The 19,795-nt window shown below is 39.6% G+C and overlaps 1 long non-coding RNA gene and 1 pseudogene across 1 annotated transcript in view; one reads left to right on the top strand and one right to left on the bottom strand.

Moving 5' to 3' along the window:
• Positions 1-19,795, top strand: part of LOC129542529 (uncharacterized) — a 116,649-nt gene that overhangs the window by 48,451 nt on the left and 48,403 nt on the right. Inside the window, exon 3 of the long non-coding RNA XR_008683082.2 lies at positions 13,576-13,689. This is a non-coding gene — a long non-coding RNA (uncharacterized LOC129542529). The remainder of the gene's footprint in view (positions 1-13,575; positions 13,690-19,795) is intronic.
• On the bottom strand, positions 1,852-2,217 carry LOC148774692 (transcription initiation factor TFIID subunit 13 pseudogene; annotated as a pseudogene).

Genomic DNA, 19,795 nt, shown 5'->3' with positions numbered 1-19,795 from the left:
AGGATGATGCTGGCTTCACTGACAAGTGTGGCTTCTTAGCTAAGGTGTCTAGAATATCTGGGAGCTGGCTGGACCAGTCTCTCCAGCAGGGCTTCTTTACATGGTGACTCAAGGCTCCAAGAGGAATAAAGTAGTCAGGTGCCTTCAGCTCTAGGTCCAGAGCTGGCACTGTGTCACTTCTCCTGCATATCTTTGGCCATAGCAAGTTCATATCAGAGGGGAGAAATAGACTTCACCTCCTGATGGGGGAAGTGGCATGTGCTTACAGAGATGGGAAGAATACTTGGGTGCTGTTTTTCAAACAGTGCTATGTAGCATTTCTCCCACCACATAATTTTGATTTGCATATAATTTTAGTTTGTTGGGACTTTTAATTTTGTTTCTGTTTTTGCCCTTTCAGCATGCAGGATCTTAGTTCTCTAACCAGGGATCCAACCTGCTGCCCTGCCACAGAAACACGGGGTCTTTAACCACTGGACTGTCGGGAAATTCCCTAGTTTGTTGTTGCGCTGGATTTCCCAGTTGGCTCAGATGGCCCTGGATCAGGAATATCCCCTGGAAAACGGAATGGCAACCCACTCCAGTATTCTTGCCTACACAATCCAATGGGCAGAGAAATCTGGTGGGCTACAGTCCATGGGGTCACAAAGAATCGAACGTGACTGAGCAACTTTCATTTTCTTTCACTTAACTCTAGCCATGTTTTTCTGTCACCTACAACTTTATTGCTAACTAGCAGTTTCTTTTTTTTTTTAAGTAATCTTTTAAATTTTTCATACTTTATTCCTTATATTAATAGGTTAAGAAAGTGAAATCTTCATAGATAATGTTTATAAGCAGCACACAAAACATTCAGTTTCACAAATAGTAGTATCCAGTGATCCCTTTAAATGCAGTTTTAATCCTTACTTTAAGCTAAGTGCAGGAATAATACAATGAGCTAAATACACACAAAATTTGTATATCCTGAACTACAAAAGTGGTTTCCATAGCCATACATGGTTTTAGTCAAGTACACATTTTCACAGTAAGTAAATACTGACAAATACGTTAATGAAACCCCAAATGCTTACCTGCCATCAACTTTTTCAACAATGCCATTCCTGCTACTGAAAGCACTTTCAGAAGTTTTAATCTGACCTAGGGAGATGAGTTCTTTTAAAATCTGACAAATAGTGTATTTTAAACCCCAAAGATTTTTAATCCAGTAAGTCTTCCAACACAGAAACATTCATAGGAAATTTTTAGTTTCTAAAAAAATAAAAAATTAAAATTAAATCACTTGTTATCTAAAGAAGAAAATTAAAACAAATTATCTTAAGACAAATAAACAGTCCTACAAAAGGCTGTATTTTCTAATATCATTTTCTCCTTAAAAGAAACACAAACCAGTTCACTATCTTTTAATAAATTACACTACTGTAGTCTAAAAGCTTTAGAAATACATGAAACACATCTTAGCTATCAAAGTCAAAGGTGCCATTTAGATTTCACATATTAAACAGCTACAGTACAACCTACAATGGCACAATATAATTAATGGCATATATAAATATTAATTCATTGACATGGTCAAGAGTCAGAAGAAACTGAATGGTTTGCAAACCAAAGACTTTGACTTACATGTGGTCATTAAAATCCAATAAGTAATTCAAGTACAGTAATATAATGGCAGCCAATTAAAGGCTCATATATCACTCTAAAATTGAAGATGTGAAAATAAAGCCTGAAAACTTTGTGGTTCTCCATTTTTCATTCACATGGTTAGGTATCAGGACCTTATTGTGGAAAATATAGTTACTAAGTTTGGTTTCTCCAGAAGATAATGAAGCTCAGAAAGTACAATAGGTGTCAAGATCTGTAGTTTGCTTCATCAAATGTTTTCTAGCACATTTCAAATAGTCATTCATAGTAAGCAAGTCTTTAACCCTAGCAAACCTTCTATAGTCAAGAAGACTATATCTTCAACTTGTACCTGACCATGACTTCCTCCAATTGACTTTGCCTTATGAGTCATTTCAGTGATAACTCTTTGACAGGGTGTTCAAGAATATCTACTGATTCAGTATAAAGATTATGGTCATCTCCAAACCCATACATCATACTCCTTAATTCTTTAGAAAAAAGTATCTTTCTTTTACCCTGTCAACCTTCTGCACCTCCTCCAGTTTCTTCATTTTCTTCCTCAAAGGTGGGATTCTCTTCTTCATCTGCCATCCCACCGGCCAGCCACATCTGCAGCGTACCCACCTCCCTTGGAGCTAGCAGTTTCTTTTTATGCTTTTAGGTTCAAATTCCTAAGAACTGATTGGTTCAGTTCATCTTTTTCACCTTATGCCACTGGTCAAAGCCTATTTTTTTTCCTCAAGTTTTTAGTTTGAAAACCATTCAGCTTTTGGAATAGTCTCATGTATAGTACATTGAAAGTCTATAGACCCTTTCTTTAGAGTCACTGATTTTATCATTTGCTACACTTGCTTGATCACACTTTCTTTCTCCATGTATATATGTATGCAGTCGGTTGAAGATATCAAATACTTTGGTATATATCTCCTGAGATCAAGAGCATTCTCCTGCATAACCACAATCAAACAGTCACACTCAAGAAATTTAGCAATTATATACAACTGTAATCTAATCTGCTACTTAGATTCATATTTCCACAATTGACATATGATTTTTTTTATCCACTATTCAAATAATGAGCACACACAGAAATTAGTTTTAATGTCTCCCCAATGTCCTTTAATTTAGACAAGTTCTCTGGCTGTTTTTCATCTTTTGTGACATTGACTTTCTGGTGAGGCTAGGCCAGCTGTTTTGCACAGTTTCTTTCAACTTGACTTGCCTGATTATTTCCTCTTGGTTAGATTCAGCTTAAACCTTTTTGGTAAGAATACTATATAGGTAGGATTTCTCTGGTGGTCCAGTGGCTAAGACTCCGTGCTCCCAATGCAGGGGGCCTGGTTGTGGGAATTAAGAGTTCATATGCTGCAACTAAAGATCATCCCACATGCCACAAAGAAGATGGAAGATCCTGCAAGCTGCAACTAAGACTAGGTGCAACCAAAATTAATTAACTAAAAAAAAAAAGAATACTACAAGGTGATGCGTGGCTAACCCATTGACTGGCTGCTTTTAGACGATTGCTGGCTGGTTGCCTATTTGTACTCACTCCCATTCCCCTTCCCTTGTCCCCTTCCCCATCACTCCTCAGGCTCCTTAGCCCAGAGCCTTCTAGGTAAGTTCGGCCAAGGGAAGACAGATGGTTGGAGAACAGGAGGAGGGAAAAGGCTGGGATAGTTCCCCCTCTTTCTCTCTTCCTGTGAGGTCCTTGACTGTGGCTACTTCTCCCCTAAGAAGTCTCCTCTTCCCAACAAACAGACCCTGCCTCTGTGATTCCAGCTCCCTGGAAATCCCCCTCCTTGGTTCCGGCTCCTTCTGACTGGCCCTGAACCCTGTGCTCTGATAAAACCTCCTTCTCCTGCTGTCCCTTCTGCCTAGAGCAGCAGTTGTTTCTGGCCAGTTGCTAACCTTCAGTCTCCTCACCATCCTGTGTTTGGCTTCTCAGCTTTTCCATTTCCTGTGGAACCAATTTCCTTTATTTGGTTTGAAAACCCCAGGGTGGCGTCTGCTTTCCTGACTAAACCCTGACTAATACAGGGAGGGTGTCTAATCCTGGTGACCTGTGAGATGGAGTTATGTGGTATAAACTAAGGCAGCATTAGCAGCAGGGGCTGTAAGAGGGGAAATTGTTTTAGAAGGAGGAGTATGCACTGTAGGTCTCCTCCTTGGTTACAAGGAAAGGAAGTGTACAAAAAGGTAACATCCCTGGGTGGTATAATTTTGGGTGATTTTCATATTATTTTTTCTTTTCTTTTGTTTATCCACATTACCTACATTTTCTGCAATGGACATGAATTGTTTTGGCATGAAGAAAAAAATCTAGCATGCCATATTTAGTAAGTAAATGAGAGAATGGTACACATGTATAATAAGCTATATCAGAGGATATGGAAGTGGCTAAGCCCCATAAGAGTACTTTGGCTCATAAATATCGGGCTTCCTTGGTGGCTCAGAGGTTAACGTGTCTGCCTCCAGTGCGGGAGACCCGGGTTTGATCCCTGGGTCCGGAAAATCGCCTGGCGAAGGAAACGGTAATCCACTCCGGTATTCTTGCCGGGAGAATCCCATGGACGGAGAAGCCTGGTAGGCTACAGTCCACGGGGTCGCAAAGAGTCGGACACGACTGAGCGACGGAACGAAACGGAAGCCCCATAAGAGTACTTTGGCTCATAAATATTTTTTTCCAGGTTTATTGAAATATAATTGATAAATAAAATTTTAATATTAATAGATTTAAAGTGTACACTGTAATGATTTGATTATGTATGTATGTTGTGAAGTGATTCCCACAATTGAGTTAACACATCCATCATCTCACATATTTATCATTTATTTATTTGGGAAAAGGAGAAGGGAACAGCAGAGGATGAGATGGTTAGATGGCATCATCAGGTACTCAATGGACATGAATTTGAGCAAACTCTGTGGATAGTGGAGGACAGAGGAGCCTGGTGTGCTGGAGTCCATGGGGTCACAAAGAGTCAGACATGACTGAGCTGCTCAACGACAACAAATTTATTTTGGTGCAAACACTAAAGTTCTATTCTCTTAATAAATTTCAATCATACAATACAGCATTATCAACTGTAGTCACTGTGTTATACATTAGATATATATATCCCCCAGCCCCTAGCAAACACCATTCTATTCTTTGTTTCTATGAGTTCAACTTTCTTTTTTTTTTGGCCATATGGCATGTGGGATCTTAGTTCCTCCACCAGGGATCGAACGTGCATCCCATGAATTGATTGGAAGGCAGATTCATAACCATTGGACCACCAAGGAAGTCCCTATTGAATTCCTTCTGGAGAGTAAATTTCCAAGAGAAGAATTAATGGGGGAAAGGTCATGGATATTTTTGTGTTTCTGGACCCCTAAAGACAAATCATTTCCTATAAGATAGTATTAATACCTACTGTCTCCAAGAACTTAAAATTGCTTTAGTTTCACTTCAATTTTTAGAATAAATAGAAAGGTAGAGAATGAAAGCCTTCTTCCTGTTCCAGTCTTTCTAGTTCCTACACACATCTTTCCTAGAGACCATGGTATTCATTTCTCATATGATTTAGAGTTTCTCATGAACAAGCCAGCAAAATGAATGCATGTAAAGAGAGCATACTAAACACACCATTCTTAATTTTGGCTTTTAAATTTGTGTTTTATAAATCTTTCTATATCAGAACAGAGTACTTCCTCATTCTTTTTACAGCTGTAGAATATTCCATTGAATAAATTTACTATGATGTACTTAACCAGTCATCTAATGATGGACATTTAAATTTTTCCCTCAATATTTTGCTAAAGCAAACAAGGAGATGATTAACCTTCCCCTCAGATTATTTTACCTGTGTGAAAGTAGATTTGAATAATGAATTCTCAGAAACATTACTGCTGGTTCAAAGGGTGGATGCACTAGTGACCTTGTTGAAGAAGTGAGTTGCTCAGTCGTGTCCGACTCTTTGCAACCCCAGGGACTGTAGCTCACTAGGCTCCTCCATCCATGGAATTTTCTAGGCAAGAGTACTGGAGTGGGTTACCGTTTCCTTCTCCAGGGGATCTTCCTGACCCAGGGATCAAACCTGGGTCTCCCGCATTGCGGACAGACACTACCGTCTGAGCTACCTGGGAAGCCTGTGATCTTGTTCAGTTCAGTTCAGTTCAGTCGCTCAGTCGTGTCCAACTCTCCGCGACCCCATGAATCACAGCACGCCAGGCTTCCCTGTCCATCACCAACTCCCGTAGTTCACTCAAACTCATGTCCACAGAGTCGGTGATGCCATCCAGCCATCTCATTCTCTGTCATCCCCTTCTCCTCCCGCCCCCAACCTTTCCCAGCATCAGAGTCTTTTCCAGTGAGTCAACTCGTCGCATGAGGTGGCCAAAGTATTGCAGTTTCAGCTTTAGCATCAGTCCTGTTACCAAATTGCCCTTCAGAAGGATGATATCCATTTACATCCCCACTAGCAATGTTTCATTGGAGAAGGAAATGGCAACCCACTCCAGTGTTCTTGCCTGGAGAATCACAGGGAGAGGGGAGCCTGGTGGGTGACCGTCTATGGGGTCGCACAGAGTTGGACACAACTGAAGTGACTTAGCAGCAGCAGCAGCAGCAATGTTTGAGACTGTGATCACTCTATTATCCTATTATGCACAGAAGAGTGTGTTATTAAATCTCTGAGTCCATGTGTCTCCTGAAATGTTTATTGTAGTTACATTTATCTTCTCTCGATCTACCATTTGATCATTTTGTATCTTTAATTCTCTCTTTATTATCTTATTGTAATACTTACAGTAGTTGTTTTACAGCCCTTGTCTTCTCATTCCATCATCTCTGTCATATCTGGTCTGTTTCCATTGACTCTATTTTCTTCTGATTATTGGTAATATTTTCTTGCCTCTTTGCATTGCTAGTAATTTTTTAATATCATTTATTATTTATTTTTAGCTGCATTGGGTCTTCATTGCTGCACTCAGGTTTTCTCTAGTTGAAGGCAAACAGGGACTACTTTCTAGTTGTGATGAGCAGGCTCACTAGTTGCAGCGCTCGGGTTTAGTTGCTCTGTGACATGTGAGAGCTTCCTGGACCAGGGATCAAACCCACGTCCTGAATTGGCAGGCAGATTCTTATCAACCACTGGATCACCAGGGAAGTTCCCCAGGACTGGTTGCTTATTTCACAGAAAAAGAAGAGTAAAGATAGGAAAGTATTTTTGTTTGTTTACTGGATTCATTCACAAAGTGTTTACTGAGCACCTATTATATGCATGTGTGCTCAGTCATGTTGATTCTTTGTGACCCTATGAACTGTAACCCAGTAGGCTCCTCTGTCCATGGGATCCTCCAAGCAAGAATACTGGAGTGGGTTGACATTTCCTCCTCCACTTCTCCCCCACCCAGGGGCAGAACCCACATTCCTTCATCTCCTTGCATTGGCAGGCAAATTCCTACTACTGAGCCGCCTGGGAAGCCCTTATTATACACAAGACATTAACAATATGAAATTTGTGCCCTCAAAGAGTTCCTAGCCTGGTGGGGGAAATAAAATGATAAAAAAAAATAAATGCAACTGTGTACTACTGTGAAGAATGAATTCTGTATAGGATGTGGAGCACAAGGCAGGGAGGGGTCAGTTTATGATGGGGAGACAGAAGAGATTTCTTGGGTAGCAAGTTGAACTGAGTCTTGAAATTTGAGTAGGCATCTGCCAGGTTGGCAGAGATGGAGGAGAGTTGGGGAGAAGGTAGGCATTCTGGGCAAATAGGCAGCAAGAATTCCAGGATGCTGGTAAAATTTCAGGGAAATCCATGAGGTTGGGGCCAGGAAGAGATAAGTGATGTGGCTGCAAGGGAAACAGGGGACCCATGAGAAAAGTTCTTTGGAGTGCTGGTGAGAGATGATAAGGACCAGAAACGGGGCAGGGTTAGCAGGAATAGAAATGGGGGAGGGTGAAAAAGATGCTAAGGAAGTGGAGTTGTCAAGACTGTTGTTCCATTGGTGATGGTAGGGAGAGAGAAAGGAGAGAGACAGGGCAGAGAAGAGGGAGAGATGGCCAAGGAGATTGATCCAGTATGACTCCCTGGTTCTTGTCTGGGGCAAGCAGGTGTATGATGGTGTCATTTACAGAGATGTGGGACATGTAAGGAAGGACTGGGAAATGTAATCAAGTTGGTTTTTGATTAAGTCAAGTTTGAATCACCAGGACTTCCCTGGTCCAGTGGTTAAGAAGACACCTTTCAGTGCAGGGGACACAGGTTCGATCCCTGGTCAGGGAAATAGAATCCCACATATTGCAGGGCAACTAAGCCTGAGTGCTTTAGAGCCTGTGCGACACAGCTAGAGGAGCCCTCACACTGCAAGGAAGAGCCTTCATGCTGCAACTAAGACCTGACACAGCCAAATAAATAAACACTAAAAGAGAAGATTAAAAAAAAGTTTGAAGAACTTCTTGAAATTGTAGACGGGTACCTCATGGCTCACTTTACTGTCCACTGCTTTGCATGTGTAAGGCTTTGATGTCTGAGAAAAGTCAAAAGTTACCTGACAAAAGTTCTTCTTTGGTAGAGGAACTATAAGCAAGTGCAATTCAATTCAAAATAAGTTACTGAGCATTTACTATGTGCCACACGGTGTAACATACACTAATCTCCAAGGGGAGAGAGATGCTATCTGCCTTGTTCACATTTGCATCCCAATACCTGATACAGTGACTGATACATAGTGGACATTTAATTAGTGTTTGTTGAATGACTAACAGAATGTATGAATGAACATGTTTGGTAATGAAAATAGCAGCGGCTATCTCCTGAATCCCAAAAGCTTGGGGAGACAAATGCATAGACAGGGTCAAACAGCATATTAAATGCTTAAATAGAATGGATGTAATGGGCAAGGAGGACTCACGGGGAAAAGGAGTGACTTGTGCTGGGTTTTAAAGTTTTCTGGGCAGAGAAGAGGCAGGAAGAAAGAATAGACCATATAAAGGCCTAGAAGGGTGAAAGTGCATGACATGGTTCTCAGACTAACAGTTTAGTGCAGTTGTACTCCACCTGGCAGCCATCATGCCTGCCATCCCCTCAGAAGGAAATAGTCCCCATCCACAGCCTGTGCTGAGGGGAAGCTCTGGGTGTTCTTACTTTACACAAAATGAAACTGCTGTTCAGCCACAGGCAAATCATAAGCTGTCTAGGACCCTAAGAGTTACACTTGAGTGAAACAACTGACCAAACCAGAAGGAACAGGTCCAGTCTCTTGCTATGATGTAAGTGAGTGTGTATGGTTGTGGTGGCAGCAATAGTATGGAAACCACAGAGAGAATCAGACAGTAGCCATAGCATCAAAGATGGAGAGAAGCCAGAGAAGCCAAGATGACCATAGGAAACACAAGTTACAAAACAACTAGAAGCCACATGGCAGAGAAAAGACATGCTGAGCAGAGGGAGAAGCAGTTCCTTTCAGAGAAGCAGAAGTCAACCTGTTATATCACATCTACATAGATTAAAGCCCGTTATAATGTGTGTGTGTGCACTCAGTCACTTAGTGGTGTCCGACTCTGCAACCCCACAGACTGTAGCCCACCAGGCTCCTTTCTCCATGGGATTCTCCAGGCAGGAATACTGGAGTTGGTTGCCATTTCCTCCTCCAGAGGATCTTCCCAATCCAGGATCTAGCCCGTGTCTCCTGCATTGGCAGGTGGATTCTTTGCCACCCTGCCACCTGGGAAGCCCTAGTAACACTATAATACTTGGTTTGATGGTTGATAAACCAATTCACTAGGAGAGGATATTTAAAATTTCTGTTGTTCTTTATTCCCAGTGACCCAAGTTTCCTGCTCATATCATTTCCCTTCTGTCTGAATAACTTAGCAACTCTTTTGAAGCAGCTCTGTTGGCAATGGATTCTCTTAGTTTTTCTTCATTTGAGAATGTCTTTATTTCATCATCATCCTCCAGGTTTTTTTTTTTTCTGGATATAGAATTCTGAGTTAACAGGTTTTTTTCCCCTCTCTCAGCCCTTAAAGAAATATGATTCTACTTTATTTTGGCCTCCATTGTTTCTTTTCTTTTTTTTAATATTTATCTTTATTTATTTATCTGTCTGTGCCGGGTCTTAGTTGCAGCATGTGGGATCTTCAATATTCATTGTGGCATGCAGGCTCTTTTTTTAGTTGTGGTATAAAAACATGTGGGATCTAGTTCCCTGACCAGGGATCAAACCCTGACCCTCTGCACTGAGAGCACAGAATCTTAGCCACTGGACCACTAGGGAAGACTCCAGAAGTTGTTTTCAAGTATATTTTTAGGAGTAAATTTCCTCTTTATTGTTATTTTTTAGTTTGAAAACACATTTGAGTTTGGGCGTGTTCACATTTCTTGGTTCACCTGTGTTTTCTTTCAATGTGATAAATACCCAGTCCCATTGTTTTCTGGCTTCCATTGCTGCTGCTGAGACTTCTGTTGTCATGCTAACTCTTGCCCTTGGTGATGATCTTTCATTCTTTACGGCTGTTTTCAGGACCTTTTCATCTGTGGTATTCTGAAATTTTACTCTAATGTTTCTGGTTATGAATTTATGTTCATTTTTTTCTCTTTGGGATACACTGACCTGTGAGTTTTAATGCTTCATTTGTTCTAGAATACTGTTAACCAATATTGGTTAAAATATTCTGTTGTCTCTTATGACCATACTTTCCTTTCAAAACTCCAGTTATTTCTACGGTATACCTTCTCATTTTATCCTCCATGTCTCTAAATCTTTCTTTTATATTTTTCATTTCCGTATCTATTTTTCTCATATTCTGGATATATCCTTTTGACAAATCTTCTAATTCTCTAATCCTTTCTTCAGTTGTCCCAAATCTGCTTTTTAAGCCATCCTTTATGACTTTAATTTCAACAATCCTGTTTTTTCTTATTTCTAGAATATATTTTTTCCTGATCTATCCATTCAATCTTGATCATCTTTTTATATACTTTTATTTGTAAATCAACTCTTTTTACTCTTTAACATTTCTTGTGTGTATGTATGTTCTATATTCTACATTTATCACTTTAAATTTTTTGTTTATTTATTTATTTGATGTGCTGGATCTTCATTGCTGCACGCAGGCTTTTCTCTAGTTGTGGTGAGTGGGAGCCACTCTCCAGCTGTGATGCCCAGGCTTCTTCTGTTCCGGAGCACAGGCTCTAGGGCATGCAGTCTTTAGCAGTTGTGGCTTGTGGGCTCAGCAGTTGCAGCTCCCAGGCTCTAGAGCACAGACTCAGAGTAGTTCTGATGCACACGTTCAGTTGCTCTGAGGCATGTGGGATCTTTCCAAACCAGGGATGAAACCGATGTCTCCTGCTTCAGCAGGTGCACTCCTTACACGTGAGCCACCAGGGAAACCCTGTATTTGTTGCGTCTAATATCTTTATCCCCTTGGAATCTAACTCTGTTGTTTTTTTTTTCTTGCTGCTTCTGATTTTTACTCATAGTGGCTGGCTTCCTTATATTTTTGATAATCTTTGTGACTCCATTGATTTGATTGATTGCCTTCATGCTCAGTGGTGTCTGACTCTTTGTGATTCCATGGACTGCAGCTGCCAGGCTCCTCCATCCAAGGGATTTCCTAGGCATTGCTTGATCTTAGTATGTGGAAGAAGCTTTCTTCCAGAGAGTGTTTGCTTTGGCTTCTGGAATAGTCAGGGAGTGCGCCAATGTAAGACCACTTTATCCTTTCTTTGAAGGTATTGGCTCAGATTAGGAGTTGCATACTGGTGTTTCAAGGTTAAATGCCCCCTACAACATTATTCCCCTAGAAATCTGGACTCTGTGCATCCCTGCCTTTCCTGGCTGCCTGACCACATAGGCTGAAAACTTGCCTCTCTTTCTCCACAACACTCTAGCTCCCTGCTAACCAGCACATGTAAAAGAACCATTTAGAATTCCTAGAAAGGAAATTTATACTCACTGAAAACCAAAACAGTATACATGAAAAGTTCTAGACTGAAAACAGTCTATTTTACTAAACAGTTATCATTCAATTCAAATTTATTTGCATGATGTTGAGCAAAGTCAGTTATGGTATTTTGTTGTTGCTAAGTCGCTAACTCACATTAAGTCATAACTCTTTGCGACCCCATGGACTGCAGCAAACCAGACTCCTCTGTCCTCCACTGTTTCCTGGAATTTGCTCAGATTTGTGTCCATTGAGTCAGTGATGCTGTCTACCTATCTCATCCTCTGCTACCCCCTTCTCCTTTTGCCTTCAATCTTTCCCAGCATCAGGGTCTTTTCCAAGGAGTTAGCTATTTGAATCAGGTGGCCAAAGTATTGGAGCTCCAGCTTCAGCATCAGTCCTTGCAATGAATATTCAGGGTTGATTTCCTTTAGGATTGACTGGTTTGATCTCCTTGCAGTCCAAGGGACTCTCAAGAGTCAGCACCACAATTTGAAAGCAGCAATTCTTCCGTTATTGTCCAACTCTCACATCCATATATGACTACTGGGAAAACCATAGTTTTGACTATATGGACCTTTATCTGCAAAATGATGTCATTGCTTTTTAATACATTGTCTAGTTTTGTCATAGTTTTCTTTCCAAGGAGCAAGCGTTTTTTGATTTCTTGGCAGTAGTCACTGTCCACAGTGGTTTTGGAGCCTAGGAAGATAAAATCTGTCACTGCTTCCACTTTTCCCCCTTCTGTGTATTTTAAATATCTTCTATCTCTTTATTTCCTTCCATTATTTGTTCTTTTTTGTATTTGCACTTTCTCACTTCCTCAGTTTTGTTTGAGCTAATGAGTTATTTACTTTTAAAAAAGTATTTTAGATTTATATAGTAGTTCTGCTTTGCTTGTTTTTTAAAATTTATTATAATTTGTTTTTTCATTTATTCCTTTCTGCACCTTTCCTTTATTTTGTTATTATTTTCTAACTTTTAAAGAGGAATTCTGATTTCTGCATTTTGTTTTGAAGTATGTATTTAAGGTGATTAAATATTCCTCTGAGTACTACTTGAAATGCTTTTCATAGATTCTGGTATATATTCTTTATGTTATTTTTATTATTACTTCCATCAATTCCTTAGTTTTGGGTATGTTTTCCTTTTGACCCAATAATTATATAAAAGAGAGTTTTATTTTTAAATTTCCAAATAGAGAGGACTCTTTGATTTTATTATTAAATTCATTTGTTGCAATGAATTATAGAATAGTTTGTGCATTATTTCTGTAGGTGGGGGGTTGCAATAGTCCTTCAGTCTTAAATAGGATGAATTTTCATAAATACTGTTGGACACGTGAAAAAATGGAGTGTCCTCCACTTTCAGGATGCAATGTTTGATATATATTAGTAAGGTCTACTATGTTAATTATATTGTTTAGGGCCACTTTGTTTTTAGCTTTTTAAAAAGTTATAACTTGTTTTGAATTGGATGAGACAAGTAAATGAAAGCCTCTTTAAAAAAAAAAAATGTACTTATTTATTTGACTGCTGGGTCTTAGTTGCGGCATACAGGATCTTTTAGTTGCAGCATATGTGACCTAGTTCCCTGACCAGGGATCCAACCCAGGCCTGGATCTGCTGAGCCTGGATCTACAGAGCCTGCTGTTGGAACTTCATCATTTTGCCACATCTAGTGTTTACGCTGTAACATTCTATCCAGTTACGTGTCAGCGGTCCTCTTTTTAAGTAATCGAAATTGTTGCTTCGATTTCAGCCAGTCCACATAGTGAAAAATATAACCCACCTGGTCTGAAGATGAGACACTCTAGAACCACACATTTTAATTCCTCAGTTCATTGTTCACGGTTTAAATAGAGAGCCCTCTAGGGGGCAGCAGTGGAATAACAGGAGCTGCTGTTTGACCTTTGTGGAGAGAGGAGACAAAATGGTGACCTCTAGTCTAGAGCTTCTAGCTCAAAGAGAACACTTAGCATTACAACCCTTGACCCTTTCTCTTACTGTTTACAGGTGGCCACCATGTCACATACGGCAGTGTAAACCATTCACGGAGAATCCAGTGTGAGTGCCCACCTGGATTTGGTGCAACAGTACCGCCCTGCATGAGTACAGATGGAGTAAGAGGTAAGAACTGATCAAAGTCACATCAAAGGGATGTGACCAGAATTCCTGAAGGTGTTTTGAACCTGGTATTAAAGGAGGGGAGAAAGATGATTGATGGGAAAATTAGGGGTATGGAGTTCATACAGGAATCAACATTAACAAAGATTTAGAGCCTCTTATGTCCAATGATGCCTGGGTAGATTTTGTCAGTAAAATAAGAATGACTGTACCAGATTCTCCTGGCAGATTATTTTTTGGAAGTATAGTTGATTTACAGTATTGTGTTAATTTCTACTGTACAGCAAAGTGATTCAGTTATGTGTGTATATATATATGTACATTCTTTTTTTTAGAATATCATTTTTCATTATGGTTTATCGTAGATACTAAATACTGTACTGTGCTGTACAGGAGGACCTTGTTGTTTATTATAGTGGAATGATTTGAAAACTGGAGTGAGTCCTTGGCTTACCCACTTTCAGTCTTGATAGTTTAATTTGGGTCTCAGTAATCCTGGTCCAATTGTCTGCTTAATTTCTTCACATAAATGTCCACTGCTCATCTAACTCAGTTTTTCTTCTCTCCAGCCCAGTCACGGCCATACTCATAAACCCAGACTCAGTCTCTTAACCTCCCTCATTCACTCCTCTTTTGAACTTAGTCTTCAAGTTATTTCAATCTTTACCTCACAGAGTTTCTCCAGAAAAGCTTATGACCAGTGAAAAAATTCTGAGAGTTTCTTTCTGAGACTGTCTTTTATAATCCTTCTGAGGAGGGAAGTTCTAAGCTCAAACTCCACCTCCTGCTGGGTGAGATGGTGACTGAGTTGTTGAAAGGTTGGCAGCAGTGGGTGACTTTTAATGGGCCATATGTGTCTGTTTCTACCTTATTCACTGTATTATGTTGTTATTGTTGTTTGGTTGTGGCACACGGACTCTCTAGTTGTCACTCACAGGCTCCAAAGCATGTGAGCTCAGTAGTTGCAGTTCACGGGCTTAGTTGTTCCGTGGCATGTAGGATCTTATTTCCCTGATCAGGAATCAAACCCACGTCCCCTGCATTGGAAGGCAGATTCTTAACTACTGGACTGCCAGGGAAACCCCATTCTTTTTTTTATGGCTGAGTATATTGGGAAGAAAAAAGAAAAAAAATATATATATATGATATTTCTTAATCCAACCATATGTTAATGGGCACTTGGGTTGCTTCCTTGTTTTGGCTATCGTAAATGTGCTGTGCTGTGCCCAGTTGTTTGGTTGTATCTAACTCTTTTGTGACCCCATGAACTGCAGCCCACCAAACTCCTCTGTTTATGGAATTTTCCAGGCAAGAATACTGAAGTAGGTTGCCATTTCCTACTCCAGGGAATCTTCCCAACGTAGGGATCGAACCAGAGTCTCCTGCATCTCCTGTACTGGCAGGCAGATTCTTTTACCACTGAGCTGTTGTAAATAGTGTGTATCAGAGTTTTAAGTGAGAGTCCCAGAAATTCATGCTCTGTTAGCAAGGCCCCCCTCTCCTTCCCCACCCTCCCAAACTCCTCATTATCTTTATCTCCGGATCAGAGACTGATATTCCATGTCCTTAATCTCTGTTTATGTCAATTGTTATAAGAAGAACAGGTTCAGGGCTGTTAATATGATTCTTTTCATTGCTAGAAGTATTTATTTACACTTTCATCCTTTTTTTGTTTGACCAGTCTTGACAGAAGTTTGTCAGTTTTGTTGGTCTTCTCAAGAAGTCAGTTTTTTACTTTATTGATCCTATAAACTGTATCTTTATTCCTAATGTATTATCTTAAAATTTTTAATTCATTGTTTCAGCTCCCTGATATTTTATGGATTTTTTTCTTCTTCTTTTTCTGACTATCATGGTAGTCTGAGGTCTTTGAAAAGGGCATAGACTGGGGCTAATATACTGATGCTGTTCTCTATGCAGCTGGGTTTTAGGTATTCATAGGGAAGGTCTATGCTCTCATTTCTGGTCTTGTGTCCTTTGCTGCTGAGGGTAATTGATAAATAAAACAATATTGTAAATACAAAATGATAATAAATTTGATGAAGTGTTGACACATTCCCAAAGTAGAACTAAATCTTCCTCAAGAATAGAAAACCTAAGTATATTTTAAACTATTAAAGAATGTTATCATATAGTTAAAAATCTTCCTACCAAAACAAACAAGCAAAAAAACAACAGCAACAAAAATCATACACATACACACACTCAAACAGACCTAGAAGTTTTAGAGAGTTGTGTAAAATATTCTAGGAAAAGATAATTCCAGTCTTAGATAAGATGTTTCCAAAAATAGCAACGGCAACAAAAAGAGAAACCCTACACAAATACCTATACTGGGCAGTTAAAACTTTGACAAAATCAGAGAAGGATCGCTTAAGAAAAGAAAATTATGGACATTTCTCTCAATAACATAGAGGTAAAAATTGCAAAATGTTAATGAATTGAATTCAGCAGTATAAAAAATGACTGGGTTAGATACATCTCAAATGTACAAAGTTAGCTTAAGACTTAAAAAGTCATGTAGCTGCAATACAATGCCAGTCAAAATCACAAGAAGCTTGGACTTTGCTGGTGATCCAGTGGATAAAAATCTGCCTGCCAGTGCAGTGAACATTTCCTGGTTCCGGAAGATCCCACTTGCTGAGGGGTAACTAAGCCTGAGTGCCACAACTCCTGAAGCCTGAAAGCTCTAGAGCCCATGTTCTGAAACAAGAGAAGCCACTGCAATGAGAAGCCTGTACACTGCAACTTGAGAGTAGCTCCTGCTCCCCTCAATTAGAGAAAGCCTGTGCACAGCACGATAAGACCCAGAGCAACAACAGCAACAAAATCACAACAGGTTTTCTTTATGGAGCTTCACAAACAGAATCTAATATTTATATGGAAGGCCAGAAGTCAAAGAAAAGTGAAAGCACCCTTAAGGACAAATTAAATGAATATATATTTTCAAATAATAGGCTATGTTCATCATAAAACTGTAGTAATTATGTTAGTGTGGAACAGAGAAAGACAAACTGATAAAGGAAATAAAATAGCCAGAAATAGTCCCATTCATACATGGCAACTTGATTTATGTCAGCATTATAGCCTAGTTGGGAAAGATGGACTTCTCAACAAACAGTGCTGGGATAACTAGTTATTCAGGTGGGGAAAAAATGGAATTGGACCATTATTTCACACCATATCTTAAAGCTTTATTTTAATTAATTAATTAATGTTTGACTGCACTGAGTATTGCTGCGAGTGGGCTTTCTCTAGCTGTGGCGAGGGGGGGCTACTCTTCCTTGCAGTACACAGGCTTCTCATTGCAGTGGCTTCTCTTGTTGTGGAGCTTAAGCTCTAGGGCATGTGGGCTTTGGTAGTTGTGATGCATGGGCTGACTTGTCCCGTGGCATGTGGAATCTTCCTGGAGTAGGGATCAAACCTCTGTCCCCTGCATTGGCAGGCAGATTATTCACCACTGGACCACCAGAGAAGTCCCTATATTTAAAAAAGATCAGTTTCAAGATGAATAAATGGAGAAGTCAGGGTTCATGAAAAGCTACAGAAAGATAGATACTATATAATTATATAAAATACTTATATAAAATATAAATACTTATATAAAATACTTGAATCAAAATCATGTAGACAGAAAGTATAATGGTGGTTTCCAGGGTCTGGGGGGAGGATATAGAATTATTGTCTAATGGCTATAGAGTTTCAGTTTCATAAGATGAAGAGAGCAGTGGATGTTGGTGATGTCTACACAACAGTGTGAATGTATTTAATGCCACTTAACTGCTATACTTTAAAATGGTTAAGGTGGCAAATTTTATATTATGTGTATTTTAACACAATAAAAAAGAGAGAGAGAGAAAGAAAAAAGAATTCACAGACAGAAAAAATCCTTGGCTCGCTTTTTCCTTGAATATTTTGAAGGGATGGACCCACTGCTGTTTGGCATTGACTGCTGTGACTTGATCTTCTTGCCCTTCTGCCTATAGGATTGTTTACTCATCTTTAAAATCCAGTAACTTTAGGGATATACCTCTGAGTTGACAATTCTAGGTCAGTTTTCACTGGTACTTGATTTTTCCTTTCAATATGTAGATTTTTATTTCAAGAGAGATTTCTTCCATTATATACATTTTAACATATATATTCTATTCCATTGTTCTATCTCATTGTCTCTTTTTTCAGTTCAGTTCAGTTGCTCAGTCGTGTCCGACTCTTTGTGACCCCATGAACCATAGCACTCCAGGCCTCCCTGTCCATCACCAACCCCCGGAGTTCACTCAAACCCATGTCCATCAAGTCGGTGATGCCATCCAGCCATCTCACTCTCTGCCGTCCCCTTCTCCTCCCGCTCCCAATCTTTCCCAGCATCAGAGTCTTTTCCAGTGAGTCAACTCTTCACATGAGGTGGCCAAAGTATTGCAGTTTCAGCTTTAGCATCAGTCCTTCCAATGAACACCCTGGATTGATCTCCTTTAGAATGAACCGGTTGGATCTCCTTGCAGTCCAAGGGACTCTCAAGAGTCTTGTCCAACACCACAGTTCAAAAGCATCAATTCTTCAGCGATCAGCTTTCTTCACAGTCCAACTCTCACATCCATACATGACCACGGGAAAAACCATAGCCTTGACTAGACGGACCTTGGTTGGCAAAGTAATGTCTCTGCTTTTTAATATACTATCTAGGTTGGTCATAACTTTCCTTCCAAGGAGTAAGCATCTTTTAATTTCATGGCTGCAATCAGCATCCGCAGTGATTTTGGAGCCCAAAAAAAATAAAGTCTGACACTGTTTCCACTGTTTCCATGAAGTGATGGGACCAGATGCCATGATCTTTGTTTTCTGAATGTTGAGCTTCAAGCCAACCTTTTCACTCTCTTCTTTCACTTTTGTCAAGAGGCTTTTTAGTTCCTCTTCACTCTCTTCCATAAGGGTGGTGTCATCTGCATATCTGAGGTTATTGATATTTCTCCCAGCAATCTTGATTCCAGGTTGTGCTTCTTCCAGCCCAGCGTTCCTCATGATGTACTCTGCATATAAGTTAAAAAAGCAGGGTGGCAATATACAACCTTGATTAATCTTTCTGTTCTTCACTCTCAGTTGTGTATTTTCCCTCTAAACCTTTCATCTTTATTTTGGTTTGCATTATGTTTTATTAGCTTTTAAATTTATAACCTTTATACTGTGCTTTCTATGTCTAGTCCCTGTTTTGCTCTTCCTAATTTTATCTTATATTTCTTCCATATTTTTGTCTTTTACCTTGTGTTTCTTCCCAGAATTCTGCTAGTTCCCTTCTTTATATATATATATATTTCTTAATTTCTTAAATATTTTTATTTTATTTTTTGGTCTCCTGATCTTCCCCCTCTCCTGTGCTCTCTTAATTAACTCTTTTTTTCATATTCCATTGATTTTCTTTATTGACGTATAGTTGATTTGCAATATTGTATTAATTTCTGCTGTATAGCAAAGTGATTCAGAGATATATATATATATATATTGTTTTTTAAAAATTTGGCTGTGCTGGATCTTCATTGCTGCACTCAGGCTTTTCTCTAGTTGTGGAATGCAAGCTTCTAACTGTGGTGACTTCTCTTTTTGCAGAGCTCTGGTTCTAGGGCATGCCAGCTTCAGTAGTTGCAGCACATGGGCTCAGTAGTTGTGGCTCCTGGGCTCTAGAGCACGGGCTCAGTAGTTGTGGTGCACAGACTGAGTTGCTCTGCAACTTGTGGGTTCTTCCTGGACCAGTTTCAACCTGTGTCTCCTGCATTGGCAAATGGATTCTTACCACTGAGCCACCATGGAAGTCCATATATACCTTCTTTTTTAATATACTCTTCCGTTATAGTTTATCATAAGATATTGAATATAGTTCCCCATGCTGTACAGTAGGACCCTGTTGTTTATCCATTTTATATATAATAGCTAACATCTGCTAACCCCAACCTCCCACTACATCCCTTCCCCAAAACCCTCCCCTTTGGCAAATACAGATCTGTTCTCTGTATCTGTGAGTCTGTTTCTGTTTCATCAATGGGTTAATTCGTGTTATATTTTAGATTCCACATGTAAGTGATATCATATGATATTTGTCTTTCTCTTTCTGACTTCA

Source organism: Moschus berezovskii, chromosome 20 (genome assembly GCF_049115385.1).
Source record: "Moschus berezovskii isolate FMDL1 chromosome 20, NW_MosBer_1.0, whole genome shotgun sequence".
Classification (NCBI taxonomy): domain Eukaryota; kingdom Metazoa; phylum Chordata; class Mammalia; order Artiodactyla; family Moschidae; genus Moschus; species Moschus berezovskii.
This window is presented reverse-complemented; position numbering and strand designations above follow the sequence as displayed.